General features: G+C 29.3%; 2 long non-coding RNA genes, 3 other non-coding genes and 1 pseudogene across 12 annotated transcripts in view; all 6 read right to left on the bottom strand.

Annotated features, from left to right (window-relative positions):
- LOC145326856 (uncharacterized) overlaps positions 1–21852 on the bottom strand; it is a 47531-nt gene that overhangs the window by 5135 nt on the left and 20544 nt on the right. For 3 of the 8 annotated variants that reach the window (XR_013882005.1, XR_013882001.1, XR_013882003.1), the window contains 2 exons: positions 11154–11211; positions 10032–10136 (listed from right to left, as the gene is read on the bottom strand). This is a non-coding gene — a long non-coding RNA (uncharacterized LOC145326856). Of the gene's footprint in view, positions 1–1239; positions 1307–1477; positions 1523–1750; positions 1772–8476; positions 8534–10031; positions 10137–11153; positions 11212–15367; positions 15460–15635; positions 15696–15725; positions 15801–17968; positions 18009–18203; positions 18287–21852 lie in introns of those variants that run through there. The other 5 variants (XR_013881995.1, XR_013881996.1, XR_013881998.1 and 2 more) reach the window with 5 other exon arrangements.
- LOC145327336 (small nucleolar RNA snR61/Z1/Z11) lies at positions 1588–1674 on the bottom strand. The gene has a single exon (XR_013882164.1). It is a non-coding gene; the product is annotated as a small nucleolar RNA snR61/Z1/Z11 (small nucleolar RNA).
- LOC145327334 (small nucleolar RNA snR61/Z1/Z11) lies at positions 7776–7861 on the bottom strand. The gene has a single exon (XR_013882162.1). It is a non-coding gene; the product is annotated as a small nucleolar RNA snR61/Z1/Z11 (small nucleolar RNA).
- LOC145326857 (uncharacterized) lies at positions 12008–13377 on the bottom strand. The gene is made up of 4 exons (XR_013882006.1): positions 13171–13377; positions 12442–12481; positions 12223–12267; positions 12008–12051 (listed from the first exon to the last, which is right to left on the bottom strand). It is a non-coding gene; the product is annotated as an uncharacterized LOC145326857 (long non-coding RNA).
- LOC145327330 (small nucleolar RNA snR61/Z1/Z11) lies at positions 15247–15333 on the bottom strand. The gene has a single exon (XR_013882158.1). It is a non-coding gene; the product is annotated as a small nucleolar RNA snR61/Z1/Z11 (small nucleolar RNA).
- LOC145327338 (small nucleolar RNA snR61/Z1/Z11) lies at positions 15616–15691 on the bottom strand (annotated as a pseudogene).

Below are 21852 nucleotides of genomic sequence, written 5' to 3'. Positions count from 1 at the left end.
TTGCAAATGTAACAAAACGACTGACCAATATAGAATAAAATCTAAATTGGCTAATTAGTAAAGTAATATAATATAAGCAGTATACAAGGAAGAATTGTGCCTGTATTAAGAAACTGGACAATTGGCAAAACTGCTAGAACTAAAATAACATGAATATTTTGTACTATTACCTTTACATCCAGTTAAAGAAAAGAGAATCAAAACAAGAAATGCAGCATTTAGAAGGCCTGAAAATATAAGTTAATATCAACAAGGCCGAAGTATATATAAAATAAATATAAGCTAGGTGTTATAAATAAAATTTGTTACAGGTTTATAGCACCAATATAGAATAAAAAAATCTATATTGGCTAATTAACAAGTATTTTGATATAAGCAGAATATTGAAGTTGTTCCTGTATGAAATACTGGACAACTGGTTAGGCTGCTAATACAAAGATAAAAGAAATGATTTTTTACCTAATAAGCTTGCTTTCAGAGAAAAAAAAAAGTATAGGCTTCTTTTAGTCCTAAAAAAATACAGATATAGATAAATTTCCTTCCATCTTAAATCCAAACTTGCAAAAATCTTAATTGTCAGTTAAAGATGATAAAATAATCATGTAGATCATAGAAAGAGCAATAAAGTAATCATCATAGTAAGATTTGAGTGAGTAGAAATCTGAAAAATTATATCAAATATTACCTCTTTTAGAAGAAAGTATTACTGTATAAAACCAGTCAATCTAAAAAAAAAAATCATTTTATGTTTGGACAAAAGGTCATCAAGGTATCACAGTATAACATATCAGGTTAAGCGAATCTTATATTAGAATTATCATTTAGATTGAGAATTAATCAATTTTTCCACTTAGTAGGCGAGAAGGGTTTGAGATTAAGGGGGTCAATGGGCCGGTGAGTGTAGGGTATTTTTTAAGCCAGCTACACATTCCACTTAACACAAAAATCTAGTGCAAGATCAAAGTAATAAAATCCAAATGATAAAACGTATGTAATTAAAATCTACATTACCTGCTAAAAGTTCTTAACAGATTAAAAGCATCAGGTGCAAAAAATCTAACCATCTGAAAATAATAAAAGCTTCAGAACAGAATATATTTTCCAATTCCCTATATGAATAGAAATACTAATATCAGTATTTTGTCAAATTTATATCAAATTACTTCATAGAGTCGAGTATATATTATGCATCATTTGATCACACAAGTTACTAGTTCTTTAAATAGGTAAAAAATGTAAAGTTTGTTTGTTTTTACTTGAAATTAAATCTTTTATTTTGAAGAATGCTGGTTCGGAAGTAATCCACCTAAAAATATACTTATTATATTCACAGTTTGAAATTTAATAGAATTCAAATAAATATTTTTTTATCAGTTCTCCAAGGTTAATCTTCATTCCAATGTCAGGAAATTGCAGCATGTTTTCTCATATTAATACAGAGACAAGGGGTGTTTATTTAGAAATTGTAAATTCATACCTTTAATATATTAACAAAAAGCAGACTTCTTTACTGTCACAGTACCTAAAGATATTACATTTTATATTTTCTTTATCATTTAGGATTTATTTGTTTAAAAAATATTACTAGAATCAGAGCGCTATGGGATGATTTGGTAATTTTGTTAATCACTGCAATTCAGAAGCAGAACTGGTTAATTTATATCATCATGTAAACTTTCTTGGGAAATATAATAATAATGAATATTTTTACCTAATAGAATAGTAGTTGTTTAGCAATGAGGATGTCCAATAAAATTAGGATTTAAGTAACCTAAAATAAAAGTATTTTATTTGAAGAGAATATGAATATTTGAATAATTTTAATTTTAAATTGTCCGACATTAGAAATGTCAAATGTTGTAAATTGCAAAATTACATTTTAACCGTTTACAAGATACCAACCCTTTTTCTAAATGTACATTTTTAATCACAATAATATAATTTTGTGTCAAAGCTTTAAACAACATCATAACATTCGATAATATTGCATCAAACAATGCGCAACATTTCAAAGTTTTATTTTCATATATAACCATTGTGAAACCCAACTTTTTTACCGATAAAGCAACTATAAACACAAGTGGCTTCGCCCCTAGCCTCTAGGGGCTTTGCCCCAAGAGGTTACATCAAGCTATTTTTCGAATTTTAGATTTAAAAGAATTTTTTTTGGGGGGGGGGTATTTTATTTTTGGGAGGTTGGGGATGTCCCATCCCCCAGGAAAAAAGTTATGAACCTACCCGGGACCTAATAGAAGCTACCCTGTAAAGGAACACCCGATCGGTTCAGCAGTTAGCGAGATCTTTTGCTACAAACAAACAGACAGACATACATCGTTCTACTTAGTAATATTGATAACCCCAGCTTATTTACCAAAAAAATTATTACGAGTCAATGCTGGAAGATACTTAAAATCACTTGCTCTTGATCGTAGGTAGTCCTCTTTTATGAAAAAATTAATATATTTCAGGAAGACTTCACAGTAGTGGGAACTTCAAAAGATAAAGCCTTATTTCAGAATCCAACCCCAAAAAAAATCAATATCCGTTCTACTTCAGGGTCCTAAAATTATTATTGCATTATTTAGACAAACTAATATTCATCCAGATTTCCAAAACCAAATTTGTATTTTTTTCAGCATACTAATAAACGTAGTATATTATACTCACGACAATTTTGTAACCGAGACATGTCCCTAGCCCTACAAGGCTTTATAGTTTAGGTTTTGTTGTAATCATAGGCATTTAACCAAAGTTAGAGTTAGCAATAGAAACCTGCAGAGGCGATTTAACCCTAAAACCTATTCTACAGACAGAATAAGTTACTGTATTTATAAGAAAAGACATTTCATAGATAAGCATAATATTATTTTGACAAGTTGTCCTTCTAACAAATTAATTTAAAGGTCTTAAGAATTCTTTATATTTTTTTGCAAGGTCAAAAACAGACATTTCGATTTTCTTTTCGATGATAATCTTTCAAGAAAATAGTAATACTGACAATATCTTGCAAGTACAGCAAATTTTCTTGAGATACATATATATAAAAAATAAAATTAATAACAAATATTATTTAGAATATTTATTAAATTTCAATATTTATTAACAATCAGTGCTGTTAAATATATATCTTACATAGAAGAAACTTCACAACCATTATTTATTCCATCCAATCCTAAAAAAAATTACACTATTATTAATATTCAAAAGAAAAAAAAAGTTTAATCAATATAAAATTACTACTTTTCAGATGTAATTCACATGTATCATTATATTCAGTAATATGAGTTTTAATCATTAATAAAAGAAGATCAAAACTTGAGACATATCCTACCTGACATACAGCTTTTACCCAACACCTATATGATGCTGCTCTGCTTTCAATTAGTCCTAAAAACAACAAACAGTTACTACAATGCAAGCAAAAAGTAAATACAATAGTTTAAAAAAAGAAATCAGTTGGTTGATTCTGCTAAAATTATTACAACATAAAATTCAGACGTTTTAAATTTCATCACAATAAATAATGTAACACAAAAGCATCAATTTTTTTATTAGAATACCTTTTAGTCTTAATCTTATCGAGCATTTCCAAAAACCCTTTCAGTAGAACCAGTCTAATCTATAAAGAAAGAATTTTAGTAATTACAAATTAATTTAAAAGTGTATTTTTTAAAATTATCAGAAGAAAATGAACAATCATAATATTCAGATTTCAGTTTTAATAAAATTCAAAATATTTAAGGGAAACAAATAGTTAATAAATATACCTTAAGATTTTCTTATAACACTGAATTAATGTTCTAGACACCCTGAAAATATAAAACTGTCAAATATAGGTATATGAAACTTATATTATCTAAAAGTTTAATTTTTATCAGACGTTTAAGGAAAACTTCATAAACACAAGGTTTCAGAGGAAACTATGAAAGATAAAAATTGTTTTCATCAGGATAGAAACTTTAACATTTAAACCAAAGTATATAATATAATCTACCTTGACAGAAGATTAGTAAAATTTCTTTTATCAGAAACAATTTCACCTAGAAAAAACTACACTTTTAATTATGTTAACATAAATGTATTAACTATTATTGAATTAATTTAAAATATCAGAAGGAAGTCAGCGATGTGCTTCATAATTATCAGAATATAATGTAGGTTCTGAGTTTTACATCATTATTAACAGAATATGAAAATATTTTTAACTCTTACCTATGACAAGGTGCTTGATAGGAAGTTTTGAATCTACTAACAAGCCTGCAAAATGCAAATTTTACTTTATTCATTTTGGTTCTTAAGTTTTAAAATATTTAGAAAATATTGAAATCAGAAGGAAGGCAGCAAAAGTTATGCATCATAATTATCAGATGGTAATTCCATTACAATTTATCATCATTATTAGCATTAACAATACTAATAAGTAATAACACGTACCTTTGGCACATTATTATGTCTTCAAGTGATTAACGTAGAAGACTCATCTGTATCAAAGTCCTGCAATTAAAATTTATATTAATAAGGTTTTCATTTCAGCATACAATGTACTGATTTTACATTTCAGTTATAGGTGTGAATATCTTCATACATCAGTAAAGAGTAGTGAATAATACAAGAATCATCATTATTAGAAAGCATTTAGTTAAAAACATAAAAATAAAGTTAAGATAAAAGATTAGATAATTCATTAAACAGAGAAATCTTAGTTTAGTTAATCAATTGAATTATCTTATCCCTTTAATCCATTAACAAATAAATATTAACCTTGATAATTTTTCTTTCATTAATATCACATAATTTATTGTCCATCAACCTACAAAACAAACAGTTAGCTTTGAAGATAAAAAACAAATGAAAATATTTGAGATTATTTCAGCGATCTTGGTGGGGTAGTAATCATTCAACAGTAAGTAGTAGCGAATAATTTGTCATCATAAGCAAGAAATATCGAACATCGCTTAATATTTAAAAAAAAAAAGCACCTCATGATTAAGAAAGCTTCATTATTTTAAGAAAATCTTCATATCTAAAAAAATTAAAACATTTAGAAACACGATATATTTCATTATAATTTTACTTTGATCTAATAATATCAGTTGCGAACTTGTCTTCATTAAATTATCAGACAGTCAAGGGATTAATCATCATTATATTTTGTGTGTATTCTGAATTAGATCCCAATCCTCTATTCAAAAATGGGAGAGGGGGAGTTGGATAGAAATTATGCATGAGGGGGGAGAATGATAATTAACATTTTTGTGCAGAATTAACACCACTGGAAATAATTAATATTTATTAGATTGTATGCATCTCATCGATGGATTAAGCCTCATTTTGTAGGTAGTTAGGTAGGCATGCAATACACAGATACTAATAATAATAAATCCTATTAATACACAAAATAACAGAAGTTATGGGTATTTTTATAAATAAAAATAATTTCTTTACTTTAGTTAACAATGTAAAACTTGTCAATTTAAGTTGCTAACATAAACCTAATTTATTAGACAGTTAATTCATCAATTTAAAAAGTATGAAATGCATGAATTTCACTTACTAGAAAGCATGAAAATCTTGTGTAACGTCCAGGTCAAAATAAATTCAATGTCATATTCCAATAGAAAAATGGGAATGAATCACAAGTCTAGTTTGTGGAACAATTTTCTTTGAACAGAGAATAAATGTCAGTTCAGGAAACTCGTGTTCTAGTATTTATATTCTATGAGCATTTCGATATTTTAAAGCTATCTAAGTGGTGCTTTAAAGGGATACCATACTCAAATTAAAACTTCAAATTCATAATTTGCAAATGTAACAGAACGACTGACCAATATAGAATAAAATCTAAATTGGCTAATTAGTAAAGTAATATAATATAAGCAGTATACAAGGAAGAATTGTGCCTGTATTAAGAAACTGGACAATTGGCAAAACTGCTAGAACTAAAATAACATAAATATTTTGTATGATTACCTTTACATCCAGTTAGAGCAAAGAAAATCATAAGGATAGATGCAGCATCTAAAAGGCCTGAAAATAAAAGTTAATATCAATAAAGCCTTAGTTTATATAAAATAAATATAAGCTAGGAGTTATAAATAAAATTTGTTACAGGTTTATAACACCAATATAGAATAAAAGATCTATATTGGCTAATTAACAAGTATTATATAAGCAGAATATTGAAGAGTTGTTCCTGTATGAAATACTGGACAACTGGGTAGACTGCTAATACAAAGACAAAAGAAATGAATTTTTACCTAATAACCTTGCTTTCAGAGGGGAGAAAAATTAAAGCTTCTCTAAGTCCTAAAAAAATACAGAGAAATATAAATTTATCCTATATTAAATAAAAATCTTAATTGTCAGTTAAAGATATTAAAATAATCATGTAGATCATAGAAAGAGCAATAAAGTAATCATCATAGTAAGATTAAAGAGAGTATAAATCGCAAAAAAATTATCAAAATTTACCTTTCTTTTATAAGAAAATGTTACTGTATAAAACCAGTCAATCTAAAAAAAATAAGCATTATATGTTTTTACATAAAGTTAGCAAAGTGTCAACAATATAACTTATCAGGTTAAGCGAATCTAATATTAGAATAATCATTTAGATCAAGGTGTTGGAGCCGTTTAATTTTGATGCGGCTCCGGCGAGCCGTATCTGGAAATACAGCTCCGACACAGGCTCCTACCTTAAAATTAATATGTCAATTTTTAATAATTATTGAATTTGATAAAATAAAATAAATAATATAAAATATTTTGCTTTTATTTGATTAAAGCTATATAAAAGTAGAAGGATGTGTGTCCACTGTCCATTTGTTAAGTAACAATAGTTATTCAGTTTTATATGTATATGGAAAAAGACAGTTGCCAATTTATAATATTACTTTAAAAAATCATTTTTGGCTAATCTGGAGCCGGAGCCGTTTTTAATGAAAAATACGGCTCCGGCTCCACCAAAGATGTTGCTGCTTCCGGCTCCGAAACACTGATTTAGATCATAGAAGAATTAATCATAAATAAGCATAATAACTTTTTTCCACCCAGTAGGCGAGAAGGGATTAGGATTAAGGGGGTCAACGGGGTGTAGGGTATTATTTTAGCCAGCTACACATTCCACTTTACACAAAAATCTAGTGCAAGATAAAAGTAATAAAATCCAAATGATAAAAAGCATTTAATAAAAATCTGCATTACCTGCTAAAAGTTCATACAGATTAAAGCATCAGGTGCAAAAAATCTCACCATCTGAAAATAATAAAAGCTTCAGAACAGAATATATTCCCCAATTCCCTATTTAAAAATAAAACTACTAATATCAGTATTTTGTCAAATTTATATCAAATTACTTCATAGAGTCGAGTATATATTATGCATCATTTGATCACACAAGTTATTAGTTCTTTAAATAGGTAAAACATGTGAAGTTAGTTTCTACCTGAAATTAAATATTTTATTTTGAAGAATGCTGGTTCGGAAGTAATCCACCTAAAAATATACTTATTATATTCACAGTTAGAAATTTAATAGAATTCTAATTGATATTTTTTTATCAGTTCTCCAAGGTTAATCTTCATTCCAATGTCAGGAAATTGCAGCATGTTTTTCCTCATATTATTACAGAGACAAGGGGTTATTCAAAAATTGTAAATTCTTACCTTTAATATATTAACAAAAAGCAGACTTCTTTACTGTCTCAGTACCTAAAGATATTACATTTTATATTTTCTTTATCATTTATGATTTATTTTTTTTTAAAACTATTACTAGTATCAGAGCGCTACGGGAAGATTTGGTATTTTTGTTCATCACTGCAATTCAGAAGCAGAACTGGTTATTTATATCATCATGTTAAATTTTAAAATAAAGGATAAATAATAGTTTATTACCTTTAGAATGTTTACAGTTGTAGTTAAGTTAAACTAAAGAGAATCCACAATAAACATTAGTTTGGCATTTTATCAACAAACCATCAAAAAAACCTAAAAATAAAATTACATTTATATTATATACATTTACAGTTTAAAATTTAATAGAATTCAAATAAATATTTTTATTCAGTTCTCCAAGGTAAATCTTCATTCCAATGTCAGGAAATTGCAGCATGTTTTTCCTCATATAAATACAGAGACAAGGGGTGTTTATTCAGAAATTGTAAATTCTTACCTTTAATATTTTAACAAAAAGCAGACTTCTTTACTGTTACAGTACCTAAACATATTACATTTTAAAATTAAAAATGGCCTAGAATTTTAAATTTTAAAAATAAAACTATAAGAATCAGACATCTAAGGAAGTATTAACTTCATATGCAGTACATCAGTGTAAATCTTTGTAATCATGTAGGAATTATTGGGTAGCACTTGCTAGAGATGTACAAGACAAATTGTACATGTAATTTACCTTGCATCTATAACAGTAACCTTTCAGTTTATAAGTTTCTTGTTAGTACACAAAAATAAGAATCTACCTTTTCTTTTCAAAGAATTGTAGTAGCTTCTAAATATTTTCAAGATATCTAATGAACCTAGAATTAAAGTTTTAAAATGGGACTATCCACGAACAAGAGCAAGTGATTCTAAGCACCTCCACCATTGATCCAAAGTATTTTTTTAGTGAAATAACTAGGTTTATGTTTGATATTTGCTTTATCGACTCTAAAGTTAATTTCACATTTGTTTTATATGAAAAAAATTGGAAATGTAAAGCATTTTTTAATGCAATATCATCTACTGCTTTGTTGAGTTCTAAGACAAAATAAAATGCGAAAAAGCATCAAATGTTGTAAATGCAAAATTACATTAGGGGGGGGGGGGGAGTTTTGACACATTTGCGTAAACAGTGAGTATAGGCTTTATTTTTGGACTGAGAGGATAGGTTATTAGGGATTAAATCATTCTTATGATGAATTTCCCCCAGATTTACCTGTACAGAGAGGACCTGGAGCTCCGGAACCTGGTGGCCTATCCAAAAAATCTTAAATCTGGGGGAAATTTATCATATAAGAATGATTATATCCCTAATAACCTATCCTCTCAGTCCAAAAATAAAGCCTATACTCACTGTTTACGCAAGTGTGTCAAAACTTTCCCCCCCCCCCTTAAACTGTTAACAATACCAACCCTTTTTTCCAAATATACATTTTTAATCACAAAAATATACTTTTGTGTCAACGCTTTAAGATAATATTACATCAAACAATGCGCAACATTTCAAAGTTTTTTTCCATATATAACCATTGTGAAACCCAACTATTTTTGTCGATAAACCAAATATTAAACATAACCCTAGCTTATTTACAAAAAAAAAAGGTCAATGCTGGAAGATGCTTAGAATCACTTGCTCTTGTTCGTAAATAGTCCTCTTTAACGAAAAAAAAAGATATTAAACATCTAAGGAAGACTTCGCAGTAGTGGAAACTTTTTTATTTAAAAGCCTTGAGTATTTCAGAATCAAACTCAAAAAAAAATCCAATATTCGTTATAATTCATGGTCCTAAATTTGTTATTGCATTATTAAGAAAAGACTAATATTCATCCAAATTTCCAAAACCAAATTTGTATTTTTTCAGCATACTAATGAACATTGTATATTACACTTGCGACAACACTACCAACACCAGAAAAATACAAATTTTATAACCTAGACACTTCCCTAGCCCTACGAAGCTTTATAGTTAAGTTTTTTTGTAATACAGGCATTTGACCATGAGTTAGAGTTAGCATTAGGAATCCTGCAGAGGCGATTTAACCATAAATCCCATTCTATAGACAGAATAAGTTACTGAATTTAAAAGAAAATAAACAATTCAAAGACTAGCATAAATATTATTTTGAAAAGTTGTCCTAACAAATTTATTATAAGATCTTTTGAATTCTATATATTTCTCTGCAAGGTCAAAAAACAGACATTTCCCTCTTCTTTACGATGATAATCTTTCAAGAAGATAGTAATACTGACAATATCTTGCAAGTACAGCAAATTTTCTTGAGATACATGTATATAAAAATAAAATTAATAACAAATATTATTTAAAATATTTATTAAATTTCAATATTAATTACATTCATTGCTATTATATATAGCTTACATAGAAGAGATTTTACAATAATCTAATATTCCATCCAATCCTAAAATATTAAACTATTATTACATAAGAAATAGATTAGTATATCTAATTTAAAATTAATATTATTCAGATGTAATTCACATGTATCATTACATTCAGTAATATAAGATTTAATCATTAACCCATTAGTGCCGAGCGCCACTTTTATGGGCCGATCGAGCTGTAAGTTTCAGGGAAGCTTTATAATGGTCAAAACGGAATTCGTATTTTTTTGTTTTGCTCTAGTGGCGTGCACAGGAAAGTTGCAAAAATACCCGGTTCGGCTTGGCCATAAATACCAACCAGGCATTAACACCCGTTTTTGGTGCTTTCCCCCAGTTTTAAAACCCGGTTGACCTGTATAAACCCGGTTATTTTGACCAAAAATCGAAAAATGTAATTTTTGAACGCCAAAAGTGAGATGAACACTTTTTAGAACTTTGATACGATCCGTAATTGAAAACTACACAACCTCATGTAATCTAAAGAGCTACAAGTATAATACGAAGCGATTTATTACAAATTTTGTGTTTAGCCGGCGATTTCGGGTAAAAAAACCCTGTTTTGTTGTTGTTGTCAAAAAAGATCTATTAGTGAAACCGGGTAATAAAAATTTCAGACTCAAAATGGAAATGCCGAACCGGGCCTATATAGGGCGTAAAAAAACGATAAAAAAATCATATAAAAAAAAAAATTTAAATAAAACGAATTCACAAATAGATGTACTTGTCAATAAACTTTAGATTTAACGAAAAAAATCAGCGACTTTACTATAAAAACAAAAAAAGTTAGATGGGGTATTTTGAATTGTCATGATTTTCAAACTTTGTTGATCTATACCGGCAAACGGAAGTAAGCAAAACTGCCTGTACCAGGGGGAAATGAAAGCCAGGGTAGTAGAGGGGGGATTCATACTGAGAATGATGCAATTATGAAGCCGGAAACCATTTTTTTTTACATTTTCTGGCACCGGGTTTTAAAACCCGGTTCGGCACTAATGGGTTAATAAAGAAAAGTCAAAGCTTGAGAAATATCCTACCTATGAATTACAGATACTACTCAACACAAATAAGATACTACATCGCTATCATTTAGTCCTGAAATAAAAACAAACAGTTACGACAATGCAAGCAAATAGTATGCAAAAGTTTAATAAAGAAATCAGTTGGTTGATTCTGCTAAAATTATTACAACATAATGTTCAGATGTTTTTAATTTCATCACAATAAATAAAGTAACACATAAGCATCAATTTTATATTAGAATACCTTTTGGTCATTTCCGAAACCCTTTCAGTAGAACCAGTCTTACCTGTAAAGAATTTTAGTTCATAAAAATTAATTTTGAAAGTATTTTCTAAAATTTTCAGATTGTAGTTTGAATAAAATTAAAAATATTTAAGGGAAACAAGTAGTTAATTAAAATAAATATACCTTTAAATTTTCTTAAAATACTGAATTAATGTTCTTGACACCCTGAAATTATAAAACTGTAATTAAAGATAAAATTTAAGCTTATCTAAAGGTCTAATTGTTATCAGACGTTAAAGGAAAACTTCATAAACACAAGGTTTCAGAGGAAACTACGAAAGATAAAAATTGTTTTCATCAGGAAAGAAACTTTAAAAATAAAAACAAGTTGTTCATTAAAATATATATACCTTTGGATTTTCTTAAAACACTGAATTAATGTTCTTGACACCCTGAAAATATAAAACTGTAAATTGAAGATAAATAAAAACTTAAGTTATCTTAAAATTTAATTTTTATCAGACGTTCAAGGAATACTTCATGAACACAAGGTTTCAGAGGAAACTACGAAAGATTAAAATTGTTTTCATCAGGATAGAAACTTAAAAATTAAAATCAGAGTATATAAAATAAAACCTTACCTTTACAGGAGATTGATAAGATTTCTTACATTAGAAGCAATTTCACCTTGAAAAACAACACTTTTTAACATGTTAACATAAATGTAATAACTATAATTGAATTAATAAAAAATATCAGAAGGAAGTCAGCGTTGTGCTTCATAATTATCAGGATATAATGTAGGTTCTGGGTTTTACATCATAATTAACAGAATATGAAAATTTTATAAACTCTTACCTATAACAAGGTGCTTTATAGGAAGTTTTGAATCTACTGACAAGCCTGCAAATTATACTTAATTAATTTTGGTTCTTAAGTTTCATAAAAGATATTTAGAAAATATTGAAATCAGAAGGAAGGCAGCAAAAGTTATGCTTCATAATTATCAGACGGTAATTCCATTACAATTTATCATCATTATTAGCATTTTCAATACTAATGAGTAATAAAACGTACCGTTGGCAGTGATTAACATAAACTCATCTGAATCAAAGTCCTGCAATTAAAATTTATATTAATAAGGTTTTCATTACAGCATACAATGTACTGGTGATACATTTCAGTTTTGGGTGTGAATCTCTTCATACAACAGTAAAGAGTAGCGAATAATACAATAATCATCATTATTAATAACACAGCATTAAAAAGTATAAAAAAAATTTAAGCTAAAAGGAGAAATCTTAACCCATTATCCTATCCCTTTAATCCATGGACTAAAAATAAATATTAACCTTTATAATTTTTCTTTCATTGTCATCACATAATCTATTGGACATCTTCCTACAAAACAATTAATTAGCTTTGAAGATAGAAAAGCAAATGGAAATATTTGTAATTATTTCAGCGATCTTGGTGGGGTAGTAATCATTCAACAGTAAGTAGTAGCGAATAATATGTCATCATAGGTATATAAAATATCATAGGTATATGCAATTAAAATTTATATTAATAAGGTTTTCATTACAGCATACAATGTACTGGTGATACATTTCAGTTTTAGGTGTGAATCTCTTCATACAACAGTAAAGAGTAGCGAATAATACAAGAATCATCATAAGAAACAGTATTTAATTTTAAGTATAAAAGAATAAATTTGAGATATAAGATTAGAAAATTCATTTAAAGAAGAAATCTTAAGTTTAGTTAATCCATTATCCCTTTAATACATTAAGAATAAATATTAACCTTGATAATTTTTCTTTCATTAACATCACAGATTTTATTGTAAATCATCCTACAAAACAAACAATTAGCTTTGAAAGTAGAAAAGCAAATGGAAATATTTACAAGAATTTCAGCGATCTTGGTGGGGTAGTAATCATTCAACAGTAAGTAGTAGCGAATAATTTGTCATCATAAGTATATAAAATATCATTCATCGCTTAATATTTAAGTAAATTCATCAATTAAAAAAGTATGAAATGTATGAATTTCACTTCTTAGAAAGCATGAAAATCTGGTGTACCGTACAAGTAAAAATAAACTTAATGTCATATTCAAATTAAAAAATGGAAATAAGTCACAAGTCTAGTTTGTGGAACAACATTCTTTGAACAGAGAATAAATGTCAGTTCAGGAAACTCGTGTTCTAGTATTTATATTCTATGAGCATTTCGATATTTTAAAGCTATTCAAATGGCGCTTTAAAGGGATACCATACTCAAATTTAAACTTCAAATTCAATATTTGCAAATGTAACAAAACGACTGACCAATATAGAATAAAATCTAAATTGGCTAATTAGTAAAGTAATATAATATAAGCAGTAAACAAGGAAGAATTGTGCCTGTATTAAGAAACTGGACAATTGGCAAAACTGCTAGAACTAAAATAACATGAATATTTTGTACGATTACCTTTACATCCAGTTAGAGAAAAGAGAATCAAAACGATAGATGCAGCATTTAAAAGGCCTGAAAATAAAAGTTAATGTCAATAAGGCCGAAGTATATATAAAATAAATATAAGCTAGATGTTATAAATAAAATTTGTTACAGGTTTATAGCACCAATATAGAATAAAAGATCTATATTGGCTAATTAACAAGTATTATAATATAAGCAGAAATTGAAGTTGTTCCTGTATGAAATACTGGACAACTGGTTAGACTGCTAATACAAAGATAAAAGAAATGAATTTTTACCTAATAAACTTGCTTTCGGAGAGGAGAAAAGTTTAGGCTTCTTTTAGTCCTGAAAAAATACAAATATATATAAATTTCCTTCCATCTTAAATCCAAACTTTCAAAAATCTTTATTGTCAGTTAAAGATGATAAAATAATCATGTGGATCATAGAAAGAGCAATAAAGTAATCATCATAGTAAGATTTGATTGAGTAGAAATCCGAAAAATTCTATCAAATATTACCTCTCTTTTAGAAGAAAGTAATACTGTATAAAACCAGTCAATCTAAAAAAAAAAAAACATTTTATGTTTGGACAAAAGGTCATCAAGGTTACGGTATCAACAATATAACATATCAGGTTGAGCGAATCTTATATTAGAATTATCATTTAGATTGAGAATTAATCAATTTTTACACCCAGTAGGCGAGAAGGGTTTGAGATTAAGGGGGTCAATGGGGTATTTTTTAAGCCAGCTACACATTCCACTTAACACAAAAATCTAATGCAAGATCAAAGTAATAAAATCCAAATGATAAGACGTATGTAATAAAAATCTACATTACCTGCTAAAAGTTCTTACAAATTAAAAGCATCAGGTGCAAAAAATTTAACCATCTGAAAATAATAAAAGCTTCAGAACAGAATATATTCCCAAATTCCCTATTAAAGAATATAACTACTAATTTCAGTATTTTGTCAAATTAATATCAAATTACTTCATAGAGTCGAGTATATATAATGCATCATTTGATCACACAAGTTATTATTTATTAGGTAAAAAATGTGTTTGTTTGTTTTTACCTGAAATTAAATCTTTTATTTTGAAGAATGCTGGTTCGGAAGTAATCCACCTAAAAATATACTTATTATATTTACAGTTTGAAATTTATTAGAATTCAAATAAATATTTTTTTTATCAGTTCTCCAAGGTTAATCTTCATTCCAATGTCAGGAAATTGCAACATGTTTTTCCTTATATTAATACAGAGACAAGGGGTGTTTATTCAAAAATTGTTAATTCTTACCTTTAATATTAACAAAAAGCAGACTTTTTTACTGTCTCAGTACCTAAAGATATTACATTTTATATTTTCTTAATCATTTAGGATTTATTTTTTAAAAAAACTATTACTAGTATCAGAGCGCTATGGGATGATTTGGTATTTTTGTTCATCACTGCAATTCAGAAGCAGAACTGGTTAATTTATATCATCATGTTAAATTTTAAAATGAAGGATAAATAATAGTTTATTACCTTTAGAATGTTCAGTTGTTGTAAAGTTTAACCTAAGAGAATCCACTATCAACATTAGTTTGGCATTTTATCAACAAACTATCAAAAAAAACCTGAAAATAAAATTAGTTTCAATAAAATTAATATTTATAAAACAAATTAGTTAATATTAAAAATTATCAGTCGTTATTAAGTAAAATCATACATTAGTCATAACCATGCATGTGTAGAAATTCATCATGTAATAATAGAAAACAATCTGGGTAGTAGAATAGGATGATATGGTATATTTGTTCATCACTGCAATTCAGAAGCAGAACTGGTTAATTTATATCATCATGTAAACTTTCTTGGGAAATATAATAATATAGAATTTTACCTTCTAGAATTTATAAGTTCTAGTTTAGCAATGAGGATGTCCAATAAAAATTAGGATTTCAACTATTTAAGTAACCTAGAATAGAAATATTTAATTTAAAGAGAATATGGATGTTAAAAATAAAGGGATAGTTTCACGAAGTGAATTTTAAATAAAATAGTGAACTAAGTTTTTTCTATTTTAAGTAACGTAGTAGTGCAGAATATAATCATTGATTAAACTTAAAAGATTTGACCAGGGTTATTCCTTAAAAAATGAGTTTTTCATTTTTATTTTCAACTTCGTTGCATGTTATATATGGCAAAACTTTTTTGTCATAAATACAACTTTAGATAGCATTTACTAGTTCATAGAACTTCAAACTTTTTATACAACAAAATACACAAAACAACAAAGAATGACCAATAAAATATTTAGTATAGTACTTAAAGTAGTGATCTTTTTCTATGTCTTAGTAGAATATATTAGGCATTGGATAGATATGATTGCGATAAAGAATTTTAACATTGACCTGACCAAACTTTTTTTATTTGACAATATCTCAAAAAGTTAGTGATTTGCAACATACATTACATGAGAATGGTCTTTTTATAATATATACAGGGTGGGGCTAATAAGACCGGACAAATTCTAACTTCTAAACAAATAAACATAAATTCGTCAATTTTAAAGGTTTTATTGAATTTTAAAAACTGGCAAGCAAAATAGGTATATGACCATTAGATTATTCAATAAAATCGCCGCCAGCCTTAATTACCGCCTCTACCCGCCTTCTCAACCGCCAGCAGGTCCAGGTCAAAATGTACCTGTACAAGCTGGCGTAGTTCTCTTTGGTAGTAGCAATGAGGGAGGTCTTTGTGGTATGTGCACGTCTATTGGTGCATGCTTCAAAGTAGCCCCAGTCCCTAAAGTCCATTGAATTAAGATCGGGCTGCTGGGAGGCCACGTTTCCTTAGGAACGAGAGTAACCGCAGGATCCAAATTCGTCCAACTTTCAAGCTACCCTTATACACGGAGGCTCTTATTTGGACCACAGTTGAGCTAGAACAACGTTCTTTACCTTTTTGGAAATGGCATGTAGTTTTAGCTAGGGTTGTCAGTGCATCCCATAGTCTAAAATGAGTTTTAAAGTTCAATATGGGTCCCTAAAGTCAAACCAAGAAATTTTCACGGTTTTGTGACGTTTTTTACATCTCAAAATCTGCCCTGTTTTGCTTTGCTGGAGTACTACGGCCAAGCCATTTCAGATAGAGAGCTCTTGTCTTTTCTAGTGTATCTAACAGTATCCCCAGCAAGTTGCATAAATCTACCTCACCTACAGATGGGCTGAGGCAAGATTTAGTGAACCTTAGTCGAGAAACCAGATTAAACCACCAGCGCATTTGGAATCTGCCTTGTTCAACATATGCGCGGCTAGCTCGTTGTACACGTTCATCTTCGTCGAAAGATTTTTTTTGTGATGAAAGGTTATTAACTAAGCTTTTTATAGTGTAGTCAAACGTCCTGATTGGTAAAATAGTTTTAGCGCTATGGCCGTTAAAAGTTTGTCCGGTCTTATTTACCCCACCCTGTATATGTATGTTGTATGGTTAGTTGGTATTTCCACGTGAGATTATGTGTATATTATAAGTAAACCGGACAGTTTTCTTTATTTTTTTAAAAAGAATCTATAGATAACCTGTCCTATTATAATCCGGACGTTATTTTTTATGTTTTTAAGTAACTTGTCCCAAGGGGAACCCCTGTACAATTTTTTTATAACTCTTGTGAAATATGTGGAAAAAGATTCTCTGATATTTGTGTTTTGGCTATACATATTTGGAAAAAAATAAACCATTCTCATGTTATTTGTGGCATATCACTAACTTTTTTAGATATTGTCAAATAAAAAAAGTTGGGTCTGGTCAATGTTCAAAATTCTTTAACATATAATTATATCTATCCAATGTCTAATATATTCTACTATGACATATAAAAGTTCACTACTCTAAGTATCCTAACTCTTTAAATACACTTTGTAGAACTATCCCTTTAATTTGGAATTGTCAGACATTAGTAAATGCAATCATTCAATTGTCAGAACCATGCATGTGTAATAGAAATTAATCTTTTTTTCTTGTTTTTTAAGAACTAGAAATTAATTACAAAGATCTATTTTAATAACACCACCTTTCACGAGTTTAAATACTCTAATATTTAATATCTAAAGGGGAAAAAAACTACTCCAAAAATAGAAAGATTACCTTTAAGAAGATATTTAACTAAAATCCAAATTTCAACATACTGAAATATATAAAAAAAATTAAAAATAACTCTGAATATAAAAATATTAAGAATAATAAGATTAGAATCAGACATCTAAGGAAGTATTAACTTCACATGCAGTACATCAGTGTAAATCTTTGTAATCATGTAGGAAGTTTAGGATAGTTCCAGCCGGAGATTTACAGGAAAAAACTAATTGTACAGGTTATTTACCTTGCATCTTTAACAGTAACCTTTCACTGTGTTTAAGGTTATGTAGTACACAAGTAATGAGAATCTTCGCTCCGATGATAAATCTAAAGAAAGGTAAACTTTGACAAAATAATACATGAAGTCAATGAAGTACCTGAAGATCTTTGTTCTAAATATCAGAAATAGGATTTAAACAGAATTAAAAGCCATATTCCGCTGGCAGGCGGGAACTTTTAACTATTCAGTCGCAAATTACCATTACCATCATGTAAATAAATTTTGCAATAAATAATTTCATAAATTTTCATTGGTGTTCTGACTAAAAGTTTAATAACCTTAAATAAAAATAAATCCATAATATTTTCCTTTTATTGAAGAGTTGGTCTCCAATACACCAAGAAATATCCTGAACTTTTTAAAAATTAGAAATATTTAGAAGAATATCAAATGTTTCATAAAAATCTGCTCAGTGTGGAGCATGACAAAATATTAATGCTTTCCCTCGTCCATGCTCCTCGTATGAGAGTGCCATTAATTAGGGTGGCTTAATATGGAACACCCGCCAAATCTCTAGGCCAGGGTGATGTAATAATTGAGTAGCTTCCACGAGAATTGCGGGTCAGCTTGTAATGTAACATAGAATACATTCAGCTGTGCGCGAAGCTTACCAATCTAAGATTGGCCAAAGAATTCTCACTTCCAGTCTCCGTGTGCATCTGAATCCTAACTTCAGAGAATCAGGGCTACAACAACAAAATATTAATCATTTTCTCAGAAAGTAATAGTGTCGTTTCTCACCATATAAAACAATAAAGGGAACTCAAATATGAAAAACGCAGCTTAAGATTCTTCCCAGCAGTGTTTCGGAGCCGGAAGCCGCCATAATTTGCTGGAGCCAGAGACGTACGAGGCGACCACTCCAAAACAAAAAAAATATAGTATTTTTATAGTATATTTTTTAAATTCATATAGTATATATAGTATATTTTTTTTCACTCAAATAGTATGATATAGTATCGGACTTAGAATTATTTAGTAGGTAATACATAGAATATACATCATCAATAATAACTAAAAGCATAGCTGTTATCAAGGCAATTTCACATATAAGAAGCTTACTCTGTGATTATTAGGCAAGGTATTAATGTGAGACTATAGGTTGTTTAGGATAAAAGTTTACTTTTGGTTAGTATTTCACATATATTTAATTATTTTTTGGATAGGTCTCAGGTTCAGGTGCTGCAGGCTATCTGGACAAGTAAAAAAATAAAATTTCTGTTTGAAGAGTTAGAGATCAACTTAAAAAACAAAATATGCACCTTTTTGGATGTTATTAACATAAATGAAGAAAAAAATTAAATAGGCCTCCAAGTTCTGGTCTTGCAGGCCTCCAGGTGCACTCTGGACAAGTAATAAATATTTCTTTTATTTGAAGAGTTAGAGGCCAACTAATAAAATCGAATATGCATCTTTTTGAATGCTATTAACAAATCAGAAGAAAAAATTAAAATCAGCCTCCAAGTTCTGGTCCTGTAGGCCTCCATGTCCACTCTGTACAGGTAAAAAATTCAAATTTCTTATTTGAAGAATTATAGGTCAACTTATAAAAAAGAATATTCATCTTTTTGGATGATAATAACATAACTGAAGAAAAAAAACCGACCCCTAAGTTCTGGTCCTGCACACTCTGGACAGGTAAAAATAAAACTTCCCTTAAGTGAACAGTTAATGGTATATTTGTTAAACAAAATGAGCTTATATTTGGATGTTCTTATATATTTAAAGGAAAAAATAAAATTGGCCTTCAGGTTTAGGAGCTGCAGGCCTCCAGGTGGACTCTGGACACGAATAAAATAAAAATTTTAAATTTAAGGAGTTAGAGGTTTATTAAACAACATAAGCATCTTTATAGACGCTATTTATATGTTTAAAGAAAAAATGACAATCGACCTCCAGGTTTTGATGCTGCAGGCTTCTAGGTGGACTCTAGGCAGGTAAAAATCAAAAGGGGGGAGGCGGATGTGCCACTTTTTGAAACGAAAAGTAAAACGTGCATGATCTCAGCCCATAAAAGAGTTACTGCTCTGAAATTCTGCACAACAGTTCTTTTGTGGAGAACAATATGGAACTGTGAAGAAGTGGCGGTGGAACCACCGTTTCCTGCCGATTTTTGCTTTTTTTTCGCAAAATTAGACAGTTCTCAATCATCTGAGATAAACTTTTTTTCTCATTAAATTGTCAAGTGAAAATATAAGCGAAATTTATGAGAAAAAAAGTTTATCTCAGATGATTGAAAATTGTCTATTATGGCAAGAAAAGGCAAAAAAAAATTCGGCGGGAAATGGCAGTTTTTGGCGGGAGTGGCGGTTCCGCCGCCGTTTCTTCATAGTTCCATATTTTTCTCCACAAAAGCAACTGCTGTGCAAAATTTTGGAGCTGTAACTCTTATGGGATGAGATCATGCACGTTTTACTTTTGGTTTCAAAAAGAGGCACATCCGCCTCCCCCCTTTCTTAATTATGTAGTTAGAGGTTAGTTTATAAAACACCATAAGCATCTTTTTAGATGTTATTTACATACCTAAAGAAAAAATTCAATTGACCTCCAGGTCCAGGTGCTGCAGGATTCCATGTAGTCTCTGTCCAGAGAAAACCTGGAGGCCTGAACTTGAACTTTTCAAATAAGAAATTTGAGTCTTTTACATGTCCTGAATAAACCTAAACTTGGATCCCGATATGTTAATATTATCCAAATAAATGCATATTCTGTTATATAAATTAGTGATGGGAATCCGGATCCGGAATCCGCCCAATTTTCAGCCAATTTTGGAATCCTATTCCGGATCCAGAATCCGTTTTTTATAGCAGATTCCGGATTCTAAATTGGTAGGCTAAAATTACCGTCTTGAGTTTTTTCTTACAACTTCCTCTTTTTGAAGGCAAAGATCACCCCCCCCCCCCCCCCCAACACACCACCTCCCCCCCCCCCATTTCTTCCCACATAAACCACGAAGTTGATATACCAGCTGATAACACAGAGCTCTCATTGTCAGGCCAGTGATCACGTGATGAGCTATTCAATTCCAAGACCTCAGATTGGACAGCCAACGATCACGTGATGAAGTGTAATCCACTCACCATCAACTAAGCCCTCTAATTGGCTGTACAGTGATCACATGACATAAAAATATACACACTTCCGTAAGAAAATACCAAGCACATTTTTAGGATATACGTACAGGGCAACCACTCCAAAACCAAAAAAAATATAGTATTTTTATAGTATATTTTTTTAATCCATATAGTATATATAGTATATTTTTTCTTACTCATATAGTATGATATAGTATCGGACTTTATTTCATTTAGTAATACTTAATATTTAAATCATCAATAAAAAACTCGAGGCAAAGCTGTTATCAAAGTAATTTCACATATAAGGGGGGAGGGGTGGGGATGAGTTTTGCCACTTTCGCTTACTCTTTGATTATTAGGCTAGGTATTAATGTGAGTCTATAGGTCATTAGGGATAAAATTTTACTTTTGGGTAGAACTTCACGTATATTTAATCATTTTTTGGATAGGTCTCCAGGTTCAGGTGCTGCAGGCTAGCTGGAAGGTGGTTTCTGGACAAGTAAAAAAAATTAAATTTCTTTTTGAAGAGTTAGAGA

The sequence above is a fragment of the Acartia tonsa genome, chromosome 8 (assembly GCF_053477335.1).
Source record: "Acartia tonsa isolate MP-2025a chromosome 8, ASM5347733v1, whole genome shotgun sequence".
Lineage (NCBI taxonomy): Eukaryota > Metazoa > Arthropoda > Copepoda > Calanoida > Acartiidae > Acartia > Acartia tonsa.
The sequence above is the reverse complement of the archived record's forward strand: the minus strand, read 5'-3'. Positions and strand labels throughout refer to the sequence as shown.